Source organism: Scyliorhinus canicula, chromosome 12 (assembly GCF_902713615.1).
Source record: "Scyliorhinus canicula chromosome 12, sScyCan1.1, whole genome shotgun sequence".
In the NCBI taxonomy this organism is placed as follows: Eukaryota; Metazoa; Chordata; class Chondrichthyes; order Carcharhiniformes; family Scyliorhinidae; genus Scyliorhinus; species Scyliorhinus canicula.
Window position 1 is genome coordinate 84,299,730 of NC_052157.1, and position 19,511 is coordinate 84,319,240.

The window sequence follows — 19,511 nt, forward strand, 5'->3', positions numbered from 1 at the left end:
ACGGTTGGAGCTGGTGGAACTAATGCATTGGCTCTTTCTCAAAGTGGGCATAGAACTTGTTTAGTTTATCGGGGAGGGATGCTCCAGAGCCAGGTATTCCGCCTGGCCTTGCTTTGTAGTCTGTGAAGTCGAATAAGCCCTGCCATATTCATCATGGGTTTGTTTCATTGGCTCGTGATTAGTTCGATGCGGTATTGTCTTTTGTAATCAATGATGTATTTCCGTACGCCGTGCCTGGACTTATTATATAGGTCAGAGTCGTCAGACTTAAGCGCCTCACGCCGGACCGTCAGCAGGGAGTGAACACTTTGGTTGATGCTGGGTTTCCGATTGAGGAATATCCATATTGTATTTTTTCTTGCACACAGTGCTCTACACTTACTGGTGATGTATGTGACGGTTGTTGCGCACTCTTCCAGCTTACCTGCCGCAACCTTGAATATGGACCAGTTCGGATACCCAAGGCATTTGTGGACGATGTCCTCCGATATCTCGTGCCAGCACTGCACAGTTTTCTTTACTGGCTCAGCACTCTTCAGTTGCTGTTTGTCAGCCTTGGGCTGGAGTACGGAATTATGGTCAAACATGCAAACGTCTTTTTGGAAATTGAACAAAAGGCAACTCTGATGCTCGTGTAGCAGTGCCCAGGGTGTTTGCACCTCTGGTGGGGCACGAGATATGTTCATGGAGTCACTCAGGAGTCATGCAGCCACGTCTCTGTGATGCCCACGGAATCGTACTGACCAATTGCAATGTGCGTAAAGATCTCATTTACCGTATTCGCACAGTGCTTGCATTTAGCTATCACACCCTCAGTCCTGCATTGATCAACCCCTTTCTCATCCTTGTCGCCTTTCTTGCTCTACCTGAGGTTAGATTCCTCCGACTATATATAGTCTCTGATCTATTGTGTAGTCTGCAAACGTTACTAACCTCTGCCGAGCCCTCCAATCCTTTAATTAGTTGTATGTCCTCATCATTAAGCTGCACTTCTTCCCTCTCCTTTAGCGTCGGTTTTATAATTCTCCACATAAACGAACAGCCCCCTCCATTATTTAGTTGTTAACAGCAGGATAACGTAATGATCTTGTGGCCGTGCACCAGCAAACGCTTCTTATGTTTCTGGTTTGCCAGTCGAATCTGCAGGGGAGAGGAAGGACATCGTTCATCTTCAGATTCACAGTCTACCACCGCGGCTGCGATTACAGATCTACTGTCGCAACATTTAACGACCATTTGCTCAGTTAGCTGGAGGACTGGTTGATGATGCACTGCGGCATCAACAACGCGGCATTAATTCCACGAAATGTTCATTCATGAAAGTACTGCTTTCTCAAACATTTTCCGTACACGAGGTGTGGTGACCTTCAGGGTATCACAACAAGCTTCAACCCTCAAATGGCATAACAGTCTTATGTACTAATGGCATGGGAGTGACAAACACGTCAATTCATTCGGTATCAATCAATATTTGTGCATCTTCAGTTGTAAGCTTTTTCAATTGATTCCCTGTTCTGCCTGGAACAGCATTGCTCTTGCTCAGTCATCACGTATCTTTGCAAGTAGAAAGCACCTCTCCTGAAACATATCATTGCAAATGGTTTACTGTCGTTAATGTTACCAAACCCATGAACATCAAACACACTATCATTTAGGAAAATACATGGACATGTTCTGACCAGTATTCAGTTGATTCATAAGTATCTCCTTAAACTTAATGCATTTTCAATGCATTCATCGCACGTTTGGGCGCTTCTAGATGTTTCTTCTACCAATAGCCAACGTATTGGACCATTTTCCATTCATATTGTTGTTTTCTATCTCGTAGGAGACGATGCTCTTGCTGACTGTGTTAATATACTCGAATTTGAAATAATTACCATCTTTTGCTGCTTCAAGATCATCCACTGAGACGCAATACTCATATTTTGAACATTATATGTAAAATTCACAATAGAACTAACACAGCAAAGCACATCATACCTTGATCATTGTCGGTAGAAGGAAGGAACAATACTAGCTAGGCCGAGTGAAAGCAGATACTAAATTTATAGATACTTCTATTGACCAGAACAACATCTCAGGCAATCGGAAAGATCGATGTGTAATCGAATATCAGGCAACATCACTGGTGCCAATTTATTTCAATGAGCAGCCCAATGAAGCAGTCTGGGAACTGTGTCCTGTGCTCATAATCCCTGTGCAGCTGTCTTGAACAGTGACCTCGTCGGTATTACAGTGAAGGAGTGTGGTGATAGACGCTCACCTGAAGTTCTAATTTCAGAAATAACTGAGAAAAACAAGGGATCAGTCAAGGACGGAGCGAGGATGAATAAATGAAATTACTAATAGCAGGACGTATAGTTCGACGTAGAATATCGATAAGGAGACTAAGTTATGGAAAGAGGAGTATCTTTGATGCACACTTATTTTGAATATTGACAAGTTGATTGGACGAAATACGTTGAAGGGTAAGACGTTATAAGAACATAAGAACATAAGAACTCGGAGCAGGAGTAGACAATCTGGCCCCTCGAGTCTGCTCCGCCATTCAATGAGATCATGGCTGATCTTTTTGTGGACTCAGCTCCACTTTCCAGCCCGAACACCATAACCCTTAATCCCTTTATTCTTCAAAAAACTATCTATCTTTACCTTAAAAACATGTAATGAAGGAGCCTCAACTGTTTCACTGGGCAGTTTTATGCACTTGAAGCTGAGACCAGCGCTGCTACCTCAAGGCTGTCTCCACACGCCGATTTATTGTAAAGCTGTGAAGGAAGAAGTAACGATATATATATATATATAAATTAATTTAGAGTACGTAATTAATTTTTTCCGATGAAAGGGCAATTTAGCGTGGCCCATCCACCCACCTTGCACATCTTTGGAATGTGGGGGTGAAACCCACGCATAAACAGACACAGCGGAATAATATGCATACTCCACACGGACAGTAACCCAGAGTCGGTATCGAACCTGGGTCTTCGGCGCCGATAGGCAGCAGTTCTAACTACTGCACAAGTGTTGCCATAGAAGAGCGATAATGATAGATTAATTAGTTAATGAAACAGACAGGCGTTTCGGCGGCCGTAGAGGGGACTAGAGGACGTTCTGTTCCCCCTGGATCCCCCTGGATCCTGGCGCAGGGACGACACAGACCGAATGCAGTGCATTTTAATCGATGAACGTGACATGGCTGTGGCATCAATAGGCGTACGCACCAGCGGTATAATTACGACGAATTACGACTTCGCAAGTCAGAAGGTCAAAAAGCATCGCACCCGGTGTCACGTGCCACGAAGGTGCGAATAGGGTTCATGAATGCTAGATAAAGAGTTGGGTAGAATGGAAGCTCCCAGATCTGGATCACTGGAACAGATTCTGTGAACGGGGAAACGAGTGCAGATGGGGAGGTCAGCACCCGAATCAGAATGCGACAAACATCCTTGCGGCTGGAGTTGCTAATGCTTTGCGAATTCGTTCACTATATTTTGGTAGAGAGTTACAGGGGAGCAAGGCAAGGCTGTTGGCAGCCACTGTCATGCTCGGAGAATTAAAGATAATATAGAATATAGAACAGTACAGCACAGAACAGGCCCTTCGGCCCTCGATGTTGTGCCGAGCCATGACCACCCTACTCAAATCCACGTATCCACCCTATACCCGTAACCCAACAACTCCCCCCCTTAACCTTGCTATTAGGACACTATGGGCAATTTATCATGGCCAATCCACCTAACCCGCACATCTTTGGACTGTGGGAGGAAACCGGAGCACCCGGAGGAAACCCACGCACACACGGGGAGGACGTGCAGACCCTGCGCCTGGATCCAGGGGGAACACAACGTCCTCTAGTCCCCTCTACGGGCGCCGAAACGCCTGTCTGTTTCATTAACTAATTAATCTATCATTATCGCTCTTCTATGGCAACACTTGTGCAGTAGTTAGAACTGCTGCCTATCGGCGCCGAAGACCCAGGTTCGATACCGACTCTGGGTCACTGTCCGTGTGGAGTATGCATATTATTCCGCTGTGTCTGTTTATGCGTGGGTTTCACCCCCACAAACCAAAGATGTGCAAGGTGGGTGGATGGGCCACGCTAAATTGCCCTTTCATCGGAAAAAATTAATTACGTACTCTAAATTAATTTATATATATATATATATATAGTTACTACTTCCTTCACAGCTTTACAATAAATCGGCGTGTGGAGCCTGATGAATTTCTGAAGTGGATTGACACGTGGAATTGTTATATTGTTGACATGTCGGAGATGTATTCGAGGGAGAAACCGGATTCACAGATCAACATTTTGCGATATGGGGCTTTCAGTCGAGATGGGGGAGAGTAGCAAGGAGTGACGTTTTTTTGGAAGTGTCTTCGAAAGGGGCTTCATTCATGTAAGTTAGTAATTCAAATGCCGCAATACATTGCTGGCAGTTTAATATATGAACACAACAGCAAAGGAATAATAGAGGAGCATGTATTTCACTGAGCTAAACGAAAATTTCAGGAGATGGGTAATTGTGTTAGAGGATGTAAACATCGGTGACATTACCGGGCTAGCCATAGTGTAAAGTGCTAACAGGGCACGGCACGTTTGAACTGTCTTGAGGAAACAGCTCATGTGGTTCCTGCTTTCAAGAAGGGTAAGATAAATAAGTCAGCGTATGATCGACCAGTGAATGTCATATAAGTGGTCGTGAGAGCATTGGAAATAAAGCATCAAATGAAACTCCATTTGTAGAGCAATATTTGCATCGACGTATTCGGAATGAATTTGACAGAGTGCAGAAAGGAACGGATTTATGAATGTAACGACTATGTAATAGTTTATGCAGATTATCACATGCATTGTATGCGGATTTCACCAAAACCATTGAGAAGTTCCCATATGGGAGTCTGAAAAAGGAGGTAAAAGCACAAGGGTGCAGATTAGCTTGTCAAGTTGCATAACAAATTGTTTCGCATAACAAACTGTTTCTTTGATGGGAGAAAGGAGATGGTGGGAGAAATATATTTTTGCCACTGGATCGCTGCGTCCATTGACATACTGCTGCTTGTTTAAGTAATATTTCTGGAAATGTTTGGGGTGTCACAGTGGCGGCGGTGGTTAGCACTGCTGCCTCACGACGCCGAGAACAAGGGTGCGATCCCGGCCCTGGATCACTGCCCAACTGGATTTTCCACATTCTTCCCGTTTATGCGTGTGTCTCATCCCCACAAGCCAAAGATGTGTAGGGTTGGTGAATTGACTATTCTAAACTGCCCCTTAGTTGGGAAAATTAATTAAAATTAATAAAATATCTGTGAGTGTGTGTCTCTGGTGGTGCAGGTGGGATGCAGTGGGGGTGTTCTGTATTGGCGGTTAGAGCGCAATGTTTCCTTATAAATGGCGGATTGACAGTGTGGTTGAAAGTGGTGAATATTTTCTTCGGCTGCAGCAACATAAGGGTTGTTTGGTCCAGTGGGCAGATCCGTGGCAAATCGAATTTCAAACGGTTTTATTGCGGCCTCGGGTGACTGTGTGCAATATGTATTTGCTCCCCATGACTGCCTGCGTTTCCTTCGGGTGTGAGGTTTCCTCCAGTCCAAAGATCTGCAGGTTAGGTGGATTGGCAATATTGAATTGTCCCTTACTGTCCAAAAGTTTAGGCGAGGTTCCGAGGTTACAGAGATAGGCGTGGGCGTAAGTAAAGTGCTCCTTTCTCGGGCATTCAGAGGGTGCACTGCAGCACATTTGTTAGCACTGTTGCTTCACAGCACCATGGACGCGTGTTCGATTCCCATCATTGTCTGTGAGGATTATTCACATTGGCCAAGTGTCTGCGTGGGTAAGTTTCTAGGTTCACTTTGATCCTCCGATAAGTCCCGAAAGACCTGTTTGTGAGGTGAATTGGACATATTCAATTTCCCACAGTGTATCCAAAAGGACGCTGGAGTGTGGCGACTGGGAGATTTGCACAGTGACTTTATTGCAGTATTAATGCAAGCCTACTTGCGAAACAAATAAAGATTTTCTTTATTACAGGAAGAATATGTTCCACTGGAGAGCATTCGCCGGATGGTGCCTGGGATTCTGTGTTTGAATTGGGAAGGGTCGATCGTGTGGCTCGGTTTTTTTTTCCTTTCGAGCAGAGCAGTCTGAATAGGGAAACGAATAACGTTGTGAGGATTATGGAAAGGATGCCTTGACTAATTGGTCAATAACGATCGGGCATAATTTGAGATGAGGGCCATGAGGTTCTGAGAGGGTTTTTGCAAATAAAATCACGCAGAGTGTGCCAGTGTCACTCAGAAAACATCGCACCATTTAAAAGGACTTTAGGTTATCACATCAAACGCCATAGCCCCCGACGTCGTGGGCCAGGTGATGGAAATTGACAAGAATTCCAACAAAACACAAAGGGTCGAAATGCGATTATTTTGTTTAAAGTTCTCCTCTAATTGCACACATTGTACAGACAGCACGCAGGCTATTTCCATATAATACACGCTTTTCCTGTCATGAGATTAATATTTCTTGGATTAGTGCAAGTTGTACACCTCACGGCCCTAATGTTCTCTTCTTGATCACAACTATTTTGGCGTTCGAAACTTACTTTCACGTGTGCTTGTATGCCACTTCTAATTTCTCATCACCTGCACTGACATTCATGTGCCCGAAATGTCGAAGCCTTCTTAATTCACAATAATTGCACACTTGTTGAAGAATATAACAGTATTCCGCTTATTTTCTCACTCTTGTCCAAACAGGCACCTCAGTCATAAGGTTATCAATTGCTATATGAATATACAAACATAGAACTTACTGTATGAGTTGGTTGTTCGACCCTTCGAGTTTGTGTAGCTAATCAATTTAATCAATGCGTTTTCCCCATCTAATACTCGTTGTTATGCCATCAGAGTAATGTGTTACTAAGCAATAAACAGACTACCACTACGAATAACACTGAGATATTGTTCGATACCACCGAGTTTTCCACGACATCTTTCACTTTGCATCAGATGCCACATCGAAATACATACACAACCGTCCTCGTATTTACCATTCCACATGGAACTGTCAATTTTCATGCATCACAACTGTCACGAATTAACTTGAAAACTTTCGACATATTTAATGTATATTACACAATAATGTTCCATAAATATGATTCGTCTTTCCAAATGAAAATCTGTCTCATTATCTGCACGATACAGTACATACAATTTCACATATAATTTATATATCATATGGATCTGATTTTGGAAAAGGAAATAAACTCACAAATCGTGGTATCGTTGACCCCTCCTTGTAAAAGTTAAAAACTATATGTATTCAAATTTCATCCTTCAATACAGTAACAAACGTTACGGAAGGGTTAGGAAATCGAATCGAAATGGCTGTTAACTTTTGCTTTTCGGACAAAAATGCAGAAGCCAAGTGCAGCAGGTTGACGATTCAGGTAATGCATTGGAATTTTAACTTGTAGCTTGAGTTTGTTATATGTGAATATTGCGTTTGTGCTGTTGAGCCGAGCTTGCAACGGAGTAGAACTGGTGTTCCGTGGGTGGAGGTGGCGTGGGAGTGGTGGTGGTGCTGTTGAGACTGATGTGGACCTGGGGACGCTGGAGGTGCAAATGAATAAAGGTTAGCATTTATTGACAGACATCGCCTGAATTGCAGCAAGTTCATCAACTGTGACTTCCGTTATCATGATCAACTGAAGACTTAGCTTGGCTTTGGAATTTTTAACTCGAAACATTTATCTTTTCAGATCCGCTTTCGAATGTGTGCAACGTGCGTGCGTTTTATCTTCCGCAGCTCCCCCATTCCACAGTAGCGACAACTGACGATGACTGCAGGTCACTATTGGTCAGGTTTCGTACTGTGCGGTCGAAAGGTTAAATTTAAGTGAATCGACTGCATTGGAAGCGGCAGAGATTTGGAAATTGCATTACCTGAGGGAAGAAGCACGAATTTCTGCGACCTTCGAAATCGGGACACAATATGCAAACTGTACTTCGTTGTTGATCAGCTGACATATAACCTCCGTTTGAAAAAAATGTAATCTTGGGGGAGTTTCTAATGTGCCGCGAGGCAAGAGATTGACATTTTAAAATGGGAAATAAAGAAAAAGGAAATTATATTGCGTCGTACCCGTCTGTCAGGGTCAGCCAGTAGCTGCGGAATATTTCGTCGCAGTGTGCATTGCTATCCTTGGGCCTGAAGGGCCAGGTTTCCACTTGCAAACACGCTGCAGCAGCTAGGCTCTGCAATTTGTCATCTTCAGTTGGGCTTATTTTGCATCGCTCATGGCATCTTATATTTCAGCTCATAGTCTACGGGTTGCTCCAGAATATCTCAATTATTTGGCAAGTAAATTCATGATAAATGTGAATGTTGCGCAAATCAGTCATTGGCATTTATATGTAATGCCACATGAGATATACGGTCGTGGAATTCATTCAGTTCCATAGAATATATATAATCCCTACAGTGCGGCAGAAGACCATTTGTCCAGACGAGTTCGCACCCACCCTCCGAAACGGCAGCTCACCCAGGCCCACCCCCTGCCATATCGGGTAATCCCACCTAACGTTCACGATAACTTTGGATCCTGAGTTCCCACACCAGCTTAAAAATCTGCTCAGGTGAATAATGGACGGTTCGAGCAGCTTCTCATTCATTAAGTACCGTCAGAAGATACCTTTGTTGCTATTTTTATCTATTGCTTTCCAAGACGATGATGACCATCTAACCAATTTACGGCAGCAGCTCACTTAAAGTTTCTTCAACACCTTGTCAAGTATTGTGCATATCCGGGACTAAATTCCTAATTACATCGCCCACTCTTTGCATTTGACAGCATAGTGACAACTAGCATACATAATTCTGTGAATTATGATTAAACAAGTCTTGTATTCAGACAGAAAGGCACGATTACTCAATGTTTTGCGCTGCTGCCTCAGGACACGGCGTACACTGGTTTGATCGTGCCTCCGGGCCACTGTCCGTATGAAGTTTGCACTTTCTCCCCGTGTTTGAGTGGGTCTCACCTCCACCAACCCAAAGATATGCAGCGTAGGTATTGAGGCAGGGTAAATTTTCCGTTAATTGTACAAAAAATAAATTGGGAACGGTAAATTCAAAAAGACAATCTTCTGTTCAGTCAACAGGAAAAGCCATTCCCAAAATCCTCGCATGCAATTTACAAAATCGCCATTATGGATATAACTTGCACACTTGCTGGCATCGTTCCGCAAACAATTAACAGAGCTATAACATATGCAGAGAATCTCAGGTCCGGAGACCCATATAGCCCCGACGTGCAGAGCGAGGACTTTTAACGCTGCGAGTCTGCACCGACCCTCTGGAAGTGCACCCAACTAGGTCCGTTCCATCGGTCTAACTCTAAAATCCGTGGGGAAAAAAGGATACTTTTATCATGACAAATTTACCACCACGGTTGAACTTTCGACTGTGAGAGAAAGTGACCCCCCCCCCCCGCATTAAACACGTGTAGGTATGTGGAAAACGTGCAAACTCGCCACACTTCAGTCGTTGAGGAGCGGAATTGAGCCTACATCCTGGCAATTTTTACCTGAAACATGGGCATCTACTCTGCAATGTGCAAAATTGCCCAGGCATTTCTTGTCCAGTAAACTCAAGACAAGTTTACCCAGGATAATTGAAGCTGATCAGTCTACTCACAATCATTACAGTGACGGGACGTGTTATCAACCGGTCAGTTTGAGTTCGTCCAGGGTAACTGAACTCCTGGCCAATTTACAGCTTGGGTCAAAGCATTAACAACGTAGCACAACTACATTAGTGAGTGGAAAGTGACTGCCCGTGACATCAAGGCACCTTTCGTTGGAAAATTACATTAAGGAGCTCCAGCTCAATTGAAGCCAAGGACACCCTGCTGGTAAACTCTTCACTGGTGATAATCATTTTCACCACAATGTAATATGGTGTTGTGGTTGTAAGGTAGTCCTTTCAGTATTAACGCATTAAAACAGGAGTTTCACAGGTAGTGTCCTCATACCAACCACATTCTGCTGCTGTATCAATTATCTTCCTTCCTTCATGAGGTGAGATTTGACGATGTTCACTGATTGCACGATGTCCATCACCATTCGCGGTTCGTAGACACTGAAGCAGACCACGTGCAAAGGCAACAGGCCCGAACACGATCAAAACTTGGACTCACTGGTACAAGTAACATTCACGCTACACAAGTGCGCATTCATCATCTCAACTAAGTGTGAATCATACCATAACCTCTTGACATTTACTCGCATTATCATCACTGAATCCCCTTGAGCAACATTATATGTGTTACTATTGACCACAAAACGAACGGGGCAAGCCACATCATGTCCAAAGCAACAAGACGAGGTAAGTACCTTGGGGTGCTTCAGCGGGTCGCTCACTGCCTCTCTATAAAAAAATTTGTTCACCACCTACACGGCACAATCTAGTAGTGTGACAGAATACTTCTCACTGGCCTATGCAAATGCAGGTCCGGAATCACTCAATAATCTATTCATCGTCGAGTACTGTGCATCCTGCTTACTTGTCACCTTTCCACAAACATTCTCTTCCTCATATGTTCGCGTACAGTAACCTTTGAGTGTATCATCTTCAAGCTGTGCGACAGGAGGTCAAAAGGCTACTGATGAAGCAGCTTCCAAACCGACTAAGGTTAACATCTACAAGCAAATTAGATGGAGGAACGGCATCACACGGGAGTTACACTAAAGGTCACACACTGCAGATTTGGGAATTTGTTGCCTTGTCTTCACAATCTAAGGATCAGAATTCTGGAAATCCTTCTCTCATAGTACATTGACTGCACACAAATCACACTGATGTAATTCAGGACAATGATAAAAATGAACAGAAAAGGATGATATTACATGAGATCAAAGATATTGCATCTTGAAGCATTATTCCAATGGTATCAATGAATTTCTCTGTGCAAACATTGCTTTACTGGGAGCAGACAGAAAGGCCACTTACTGCTCGGCAGTTCATGGATAACATAATGCTTTTGCTACTGATCATTGAGATAAGACTCAGCACTGTAGCATATTTGTTGGCGTTGTTGCTTCACAGCACCAGGCTTCCAGGTTAGATTCCTGGCTTGAGTCACTGCCTGTGCGGAAATTGCACGTTACCTCTCTGTCTCCGTGGGTTCCTCGTGGAGCTAGTTTCCTCCCACAAGTCACGAAAAACGTGCTGTTAGGTAATTAGAATATTCTGAATTCTCCCTAATTGTACCTGAAGAGGCGCCGGAATGTGGCGACTAGGAGCATTTCACAGTAACTTTATTGTAGTGTTAATGTAAGCCTCCTTTGTCAACAAACATTATTATTATCAGCGGGCGGAAATTGGCGCACAGGTTATTACTGTAAATGCGACGCTGATGCATCAATCCCGGCCCTGGGACACCGTCCGTGTGGAGTTTGTACTTTCTCTCCATGTCTACGTAGGTTTCGCCCTCACAACGCAAAGATGTGCTGGTTCGGTGGACTGGCGACGCTAAATTTCCCCTTGATTGGTAAAAAGAATTATTTGGGTACTCCAAAGACATGAAAAAAAAATTATCTCTAGAGTAAGCTTGCATGACGTCTTGAGGTGCAGGACCGTCTAACGTAAAACGTCGAAGGTACTGGGCCACTGAGATATCACCAGCCATAACCCAGTGTCAACCGTCATATGTGCAGACCTGACTTTCATAGTTTATCAGCCTCTCAGAGTGCACCTTTCCAAGCCCACGTTATGGGAATTATACTTGATTCAAGCCGTGAGTCTTCAAAGGCGTGAAGCTTTTGAAATACACACATAGCTATAGTTTTGGTGAAGTCTTAGAAAATAAAAACACATGTATTTAAAGGTAAAATAATCTGACTGTGAGTATTTAATTCGTGTGCGTTCGTAAGTTGCGGTGAGCAGACGCACAAGAACATGGAACACAACGGCTCAATCAGACAACTTACGATGAACAATTATGGATTGGAAACAATTACTGGCCTTGCGAGCGAAGTTTACATCTCTAAAGAAAATGAATTTTAAAAAATCAGGAAAATGAAAATTTACAGCGTACATCATTTGGAGGTAATGTTATTAGAAACAATTTTGATCCAGTCGAATATTATCAGCGATTGCTTTCACCATTGAAAATGTAATGTCAGCGAGGTTGCTCTGGAGATAATAATATACTTAAGTATTTGACAATTTAAAAGATCTGATGGAAAATTGGATACCCAGATAAGACAACGACACAATTTGACCAAACGAACATGACAAGATCTAAACGTTGCAGGATTTCCATTCTGAACTTGCAAATCGCAGGATACGACGTAAATCCCTTCTGGTCATGAAGATTATTTCGTCTTCCTTTAGTGTTTGTTGCTTCCAAGAATCCCCAAAATAGCACGATACTTCCTGACAAGTAATTTGAATTCCACGTGCTGTGGTGATATCAAATTACACTCCTGTAACTAAATAGCATTTTTAGTCGTGTATGATCGTTAAACACATAAACACACTTCAAAATTGCAGTGGCCTCTTGAAGCTCACTCTTCTGATTAATTGCTTTAAAGAAATAATTGAAAGAACAGGAATCAACCGCACTGCACCCTCACGTTATCCCCATTTGTACAGTCGTTGCGGTAGATTTCTTCGGGACATTTTCATTTTGGAAATTTTAATGTGGACGTGTCGGCTTGAGGAAACAATACCCCGATTAATCGGGTGGGAAAGAAGCCTGGAGTAATTACTGACAAAAGAAAACATCGTACCGCATCAGAGCAACACAATGAAAATTATAAAACTTTACCGATGAAGGACACTTGAAATATCTTCTGCGGGATTGTCTGATTCTGAATTTCCATGGATGATTCAAGTATTGTGTTTAATTGTTGAGGTGGAGTTGCTTCTGGAGGAAAACAGGTACACCAAAATGGTTTTTTAGTATCCCTACGAATGTTAGAACCGAAGTAAAGCCTTAAGAAAGATAATATACGTGTAACTATCTGAAAATCGAGGTCTTGTGCCATCGTATGGGAGAGAGCTCAGCTCACTGCGAGCTGCAGTGACCACATCTGCAGCAAGTGTTGGTTGCTCGAGGAGTTTAGTCTCTGACGTATTCAGCTGGAATATGAGCGTCGGACAATGCGGCCCATCTCGGGAATAGCAGGCAGAGTTACATGGGAGCTTTGTTTATGGAGGCGGCCACACTCCGTAGATAAAATCGTTGAAAGCTTGTCAGTGGTCGGGGACAGCAGAGTGTGCCTGCAAATGATTCAGATAGAAGTATCCTGAATTTAGGACCGGGGGAGACTCAGCCTTTGTCCTTCTCGAAGACGTGTACCGCACGTGTTCACTTTGTGGTTGTGGGAAAGGGTTTTCGTGAGGAATAACTAGCCAGCCACTGCATTGTTACACATTAGGCCATTGAAAGGGATTGACATATGAATGAGAAAATTAGGGAAGTAAACACGTGGCAAAGGACATGGTGCGCGAAAGAGGAGTTCAATTTAATTGGGCATTGGCATCAACATTGGAGTAGAAGGGATCTGTACTGTTATTCTAGTCTTCACTTGGACTGATCTGGGACCAGTGTTCTGGAAGAAACTATAAATTGGGTGGTCACAGGGACTTTAAACCAGCAAGTTCTTGGGGAGGGGGTAAAGATGGGTGAAACTTTGAGAACAATATTGGTTAACGAGAAGCAAACCTGAAGGTTAGCATGTAGAGAGGGAGATTTACTTTCAGGAAAAAATTACAAAAAAGAGAAAGGGAAGATGAACTCAGGAGATGTTCTTAATGGCTGTGTTACGATTGTAAAATAAGATAAAAGCGACGAACATTAATCGACTTTACATGAATGTTCCTAATATTCCACATAAATAATTGTAAATGAGTACGATTTAGTGGCCATTGCAGGTATATAGTTGCAAGGTGCTCACGAATGGGACTAAAATATCCAGTACACACAGGAAGTTCAGGGAGTTGGTTTACCTCTCATACCTACGGATGACATCAGGAGATTAGCGCGAGATGATATAGGTTCTATGGAGCAAAAGGTTGAATCCATTTGGGAGCAATTAGAAAAACAAAGGTGACAGGATCTCTGATAGACATAGTCTGCAGGCCACGAAATTACTACGACACGGACCGGCGAGAAATAAATAAAGAAATAACTGCTAAAGGTAAAATGGTACCTGAGTTGTCATGGTGGATTTTAAATTATACGTCGATTGGTCACTTGAGGTAGATTAAGGCAGCCTTGATATCGATTTCATTGAATGTATTCAAGAGTTTCCACAAAAAGTATGCAATTACACCGCGGAGGGAGCAAGCGATAACCAATCTCCTCTGCTGCAATAAGACAAAAATAATCAACGATCCCGTATGTTCATAGTATGTTTAAATTTCAAATACAGGTGAAGAGTGAGAAGGCAAAATCCAAAACTGGCGTCTTGTGCAGAAACAAAGGAGAATAAAGTGGTATGCGGGAGGGGTTGGTAAGGCACACTGTGAGGGAAGAGTATATGGTGGGAAAACAGAGGAACACTGGAGGATCTTTAAAGCGATATTTCACAGTGCTCAGCAAAAGTATATGCCAGTAAAGAGGAAGGACTGCCGGAAAAGGCCTAATTAGCCTGGATACCTGAGGAAATAAAATAGGCTGTCAAATTGAAAGAAAATGCATCCACCGTGGCAAAGATTGGTGGAAACTTGAGGACTTGGGGAATCTTTAAATGTGAACAGAAACCCACGAAGAACAGCTGTAAGGAACAGTAAATTAATACGGTATCGATCATGAGATAAAAATAGCTCAAAATATTAATATACAATGTTGCAAATGTTTCCCGATATATATAAAACGAGATAGAGTGACAAACTGTGGTCCATTCGTGAATGCAGTAAGAAGTCTTTCAACACCAGGTTAATGTCCAACATGTTTGTTTCAAACACTAGCTTCTTACTGTGCTCACCCCCGTCCAATGCCGGCATCTCCGCTTTCGTGAATGATAATGGGGATTTAATGATGGGAAGTGAGGAACTGCTCGAGGGCATTGAACGTGTATGTTCTGTCGGTCTCAACAGTGGAAGACACAAATAACATGCCAATAATTGATGGCAAGGAGGCTATGGTTGGTGAGGATCAAAATACGGCCATTTCCACCATGATGGAAGTACTGGGCATTCTGATTGTGGGTAAAAGTAGACAAGTCTTGAACTGATAGAATCCATCCTAGTGTACTAGAATAGCTGATGGCGGAAAGAACAAATGTGCTCGTGATAATTGGTTGGATTCTGGGCCTGTTCCTGCATATTAGAAAACTGCAAATATGAAGCCTCTGTCTAACAAAGGAGTTGGACAAAAGTGGGTATTGCCGACCGGTTAGCTTACTTCTCTGGACAACAGCTTGAATCTATCAACAAAGAAGAAATAGCGAGACACTTTGATATAAGTTGACCCATTGGGCAGATGCAGCATGGGTTCATGAAATGATGGTCCAATTTAACGTATTTATTGGAATTCGTTGAGGAAATTGAGAGTGCGGCGGACAACGGATAACCAGTGGACATGTTGCATCTGGATTTCAGGAAGGCATTTGACAAGGAGCCGCACGAAGAATTGTTGCATATGATAAGGGTGCATGGAGTTACGGGTAATGTATTAGCATGGATAAAGGATTCGTTCACTAACAGAAAGCACAGTGTGGTGATAAATATGTGTTTTTATGGTCGGGCTGGTGTGCCTCAGCAATCAGTTTTGAATAGCAGGTGTTTCCAATTTACGTCGATGATTTGGATTTGGGGACCAAATGTACTGTATCAAAGTTCGCAGTTGACACTAAGATGAGAGGTGGAGTAAAGTATGCGGAGGCACTGAATGCCAGCAAAGGGTTATAGGTGCTTGAAGTGAGTGGAAAAGAGTCTGGCAAATGGAGTACACGGTTGGGAAATGTCACGTTTTCCATTTTGTTGCGAATAATAATTAAAGAACCCATTATTGAAATGGCAAAAATGTTGCAGCATGCTTCTGTGTAGAAGGACTGGGTGTCCTTGTGCATGAGTCGCAAAATGTTGGTTTGCAGGTACAACATATAATTAAGAAGATAATTTGAATTTTGGCCTTGATTGCTCGAGGGATGGAGTTTAAAAACAGGAGTCTTATGTTGCAGATGTATAGGATGCTGGTGAGGACACATCTGGAGTATTGTGTTCAGTTTTGGTGTCCTTACTTGAGAAATAATGTACTGGCTCTGGAGGGGTGCAGATGAGCCTCACTCGGTTGATTCCAGTTTGAGAGAATTTGCTTATTAGACTGCACGGAGTAGGTTGTGATTCTAATCATTGGAACGCAGGGGGAAGGAGGGGGATCCAATAGAAACATAAACAATTATGAAGCGGAAAAGTAAGATAGAAGCAGAAAGATTGTTTCCTTAGTTGTTATGTTCATTGTTTGTTTGTTTTAAAAAAATTAGAATACCCATTTTTTTCAATTATGGGGAAATTAAGCATAGTCAATCCAACTGGCCTGCATATCTTTGGATTGTGCGGAGGAAACCCATACAGACACGGGTGAATGCGCAAACTACACACGGGCAGTGGCCCAGAGCCGGGATAGAATCTGGAACATCGGCGCCGGAGGGAGCTGTGCCAACCACTGTGGCACCGTGCTGCCCCAGGTCTTATGTTCTTTCATGCATGGGTACGAACGAATTAATGTTGAAGCATTTTTTTTCCCAATCGGCAGAGTTGAGGTCCGTGCTAGCTCAGTCATAAGGCATTATGTGCTAAATACAAATTTGGAACAATGAGGCGGAAAATCTGTCTTCAAGAAAGTCAAGGAACAGTAACAGCCTCATAACTAACTTTTATTCCGAAGTGTTAGCCATTGCGAAAAAATGTGAGTAACATGCTTCATCAGCTTTGAAAAATATATACATTTTTGACGGGATGCAATCGGACTAAATATGTGGCCCAGATAAATGCTAGCCGCTGAATTCCGATGTGTGATTCCAACTTGGAAGATAGCTTCGAAAATTAATAGAATTTAAGTGAATCCATTGCTGTTTTGACACCTATGTATTTAGTATTAGTTGAACATGAAACATCATTCGCTCAACTGAAAAGTGAAGTGTGTGCAGTTCCAATAATAATGCAGATCTTAACACAATCCATAACACAGAAAAACTATTAATGAGTAAGCCAACTATAAGTAGGCAATTCCTCCACCAAAAAGGTTCACTGGCAACAGTGTACCATCAAAAATATGCACTTCAGGAGATCACAAAGACTCCTCCGTTAGATGTATTCATCGCTAACCCGCTGCATTGGAGACGGGCCAGGGCAGTATATATTTGGAAGTTCGTGGAAGACAAGGACATTCACGTTTTGAACAGGCATCCCATGATTTGCAAGGCAATATCCCAGTTCCATTCATGTCTGTGGGTATAGCTGAATTTAAAGGCGGCAACTCGGCACCAAGTTATCGTCTGTAAGAAGAGTTGAGCAATGTATGATGGACTAGCCAGCGTTGCCCCGATTTAGAAAATTAATGCGTTTTCAAAGAGATAAAATATTGTGAACCTCTTATTCGTCGGCATGTACGTCATCCATTTTGACAACATTCTTCTGAATGCATTTCAGGAATTCGCAAGGACCTCAATCTTTCTATTGTTGTGCACATTGACGAACTGCCCTCGGTCCATTACATACGAAGGGGATCACCACGTGCCATCATGATAAATTTCCCGAAGCTTAATTTCGAAATAAACATGCGTTCTAAATTCGTATGTCTTCTTAGAAAAATACATATTTGCCCGCTCACCCGTACTTTCATCATTTGATAATTTCTATGTGTTTCAGTGGATACATTAATCTATGTTTAGTGTGACAAAACATACCAGAGGATATCATCAGTACTGCATGCTTTACATCAATGGAACCGGAAGGTTTAGCAACAACATATTGAGGTGCTCTTCGATATAGGTGAAGAACGAGCTGACATCAATACCAAAAATTACGATGTTTTTCGCGCCAGACCTCGAACAGACGTTTTCCCCCTGAGCTACGATTTCGCAGAATGGAAACTATAATAATCAATCGTAGTTTCACATAAACGAGGGATTTCTTTGTCCGCTTTACTACTTTGGGCGTCTTCATTTTAAATTTTGTTCAGAGCATTCTGCCTCTGAATGAGGAACACAGACGTCAGATCTTAGTCAATCCAATGATTTGATTCATTTGATAATGTGTCTGGTATAAAGAACCACATTTCACTTGTATTGTGTTATGGCCAAGCAGGAGTTCCAGGGATCTGCAACCTCAAAGTCCCTGATACATCACCGGGGTACGCTTTACTCAGAAGAGGGAAGGGGCAACGCAACGCCCTCCACGCCACGGTCCCACCACCACCACCCCCCCCACCCCCCGCATCCGCTTTTCGGAGACTGCTTTGACATGCATACAATGGTACGATCGTGGGCCATCTGAGGGAGACCGCCGAGGTGTAGGAAGTGTAAATATAAAGTAGAATAAATCAAAACATTTCTACAGGGATCGCGTGTTTGGTAGCTTGCCTGGAATGTTACATTGACGACAATTTCGATCTGCACGAGGCGCCACTACTTCTGCAGGACTCCCACCTCTAGTCGGCCTGAACACGGCTCTACTCAGGCAACAAACATGGCACTGCTTGATAAACTAGAGCAATCTGACGTTCAGACGGGAATTGAACCCACTACATTTAGCTAATGTGCGATAGTCTTTTGGCCGAAACACAAAGTCAGGGGCCGAAGCAAAAGGTTGACCTGCGTCATGGTATGGAGCCCGGGGAATCACAGCATTATTACAAGATTACCCAATTTACGTGCCATCCGCCAGACTACGGAGAATGTTACTCGAGTCAGAAAACATTTTGATCCGGAACCGCCCCTAATCGGTTGCCATTTCCTATCCACATAAATTCCCAACATGTGTGTTAATCTGTAATGGAATTTCGGCACCGTTTGCGAAAACTAGCCGAGTTGCTTGAGCTCAGTCAGGCACTATCTGAGCCATTCAGAGAACGTTTGGTTTGCAGGATGAGAGATGGGACCAGCCAAGAACTTTTGTTTGGTGAAAACAATCTGCACTTAAAGAAGGGAACTGAGAATACGTTGTCATGGGAGGGCGCAGAATGCGATGCCGAGGAGCTCTGACGAACAAACGACGAACCTAAACTTCGGTTGCCCAACAAGGGGCAGAGTGTCCCTCTCCAGTGCTGCATTTCTAAACTGCCGCCATTGGGGGAACACTCTGGAAGACCATGACAGAAGACAACATTGTCCTTCCGAGAGACACTCTGCTTCGTGCACGCCAGAGTCCTGTGGCAAATGTGCCGGCAACAGAGGGAGTGAGCGGGGCAAATGCCAGCGAAAAATGCAACCGGCCATTTCCACCGCCCCAAGGAAGTTCGCAGAGTTCGCATTTCGTCGACATTGACACTCAC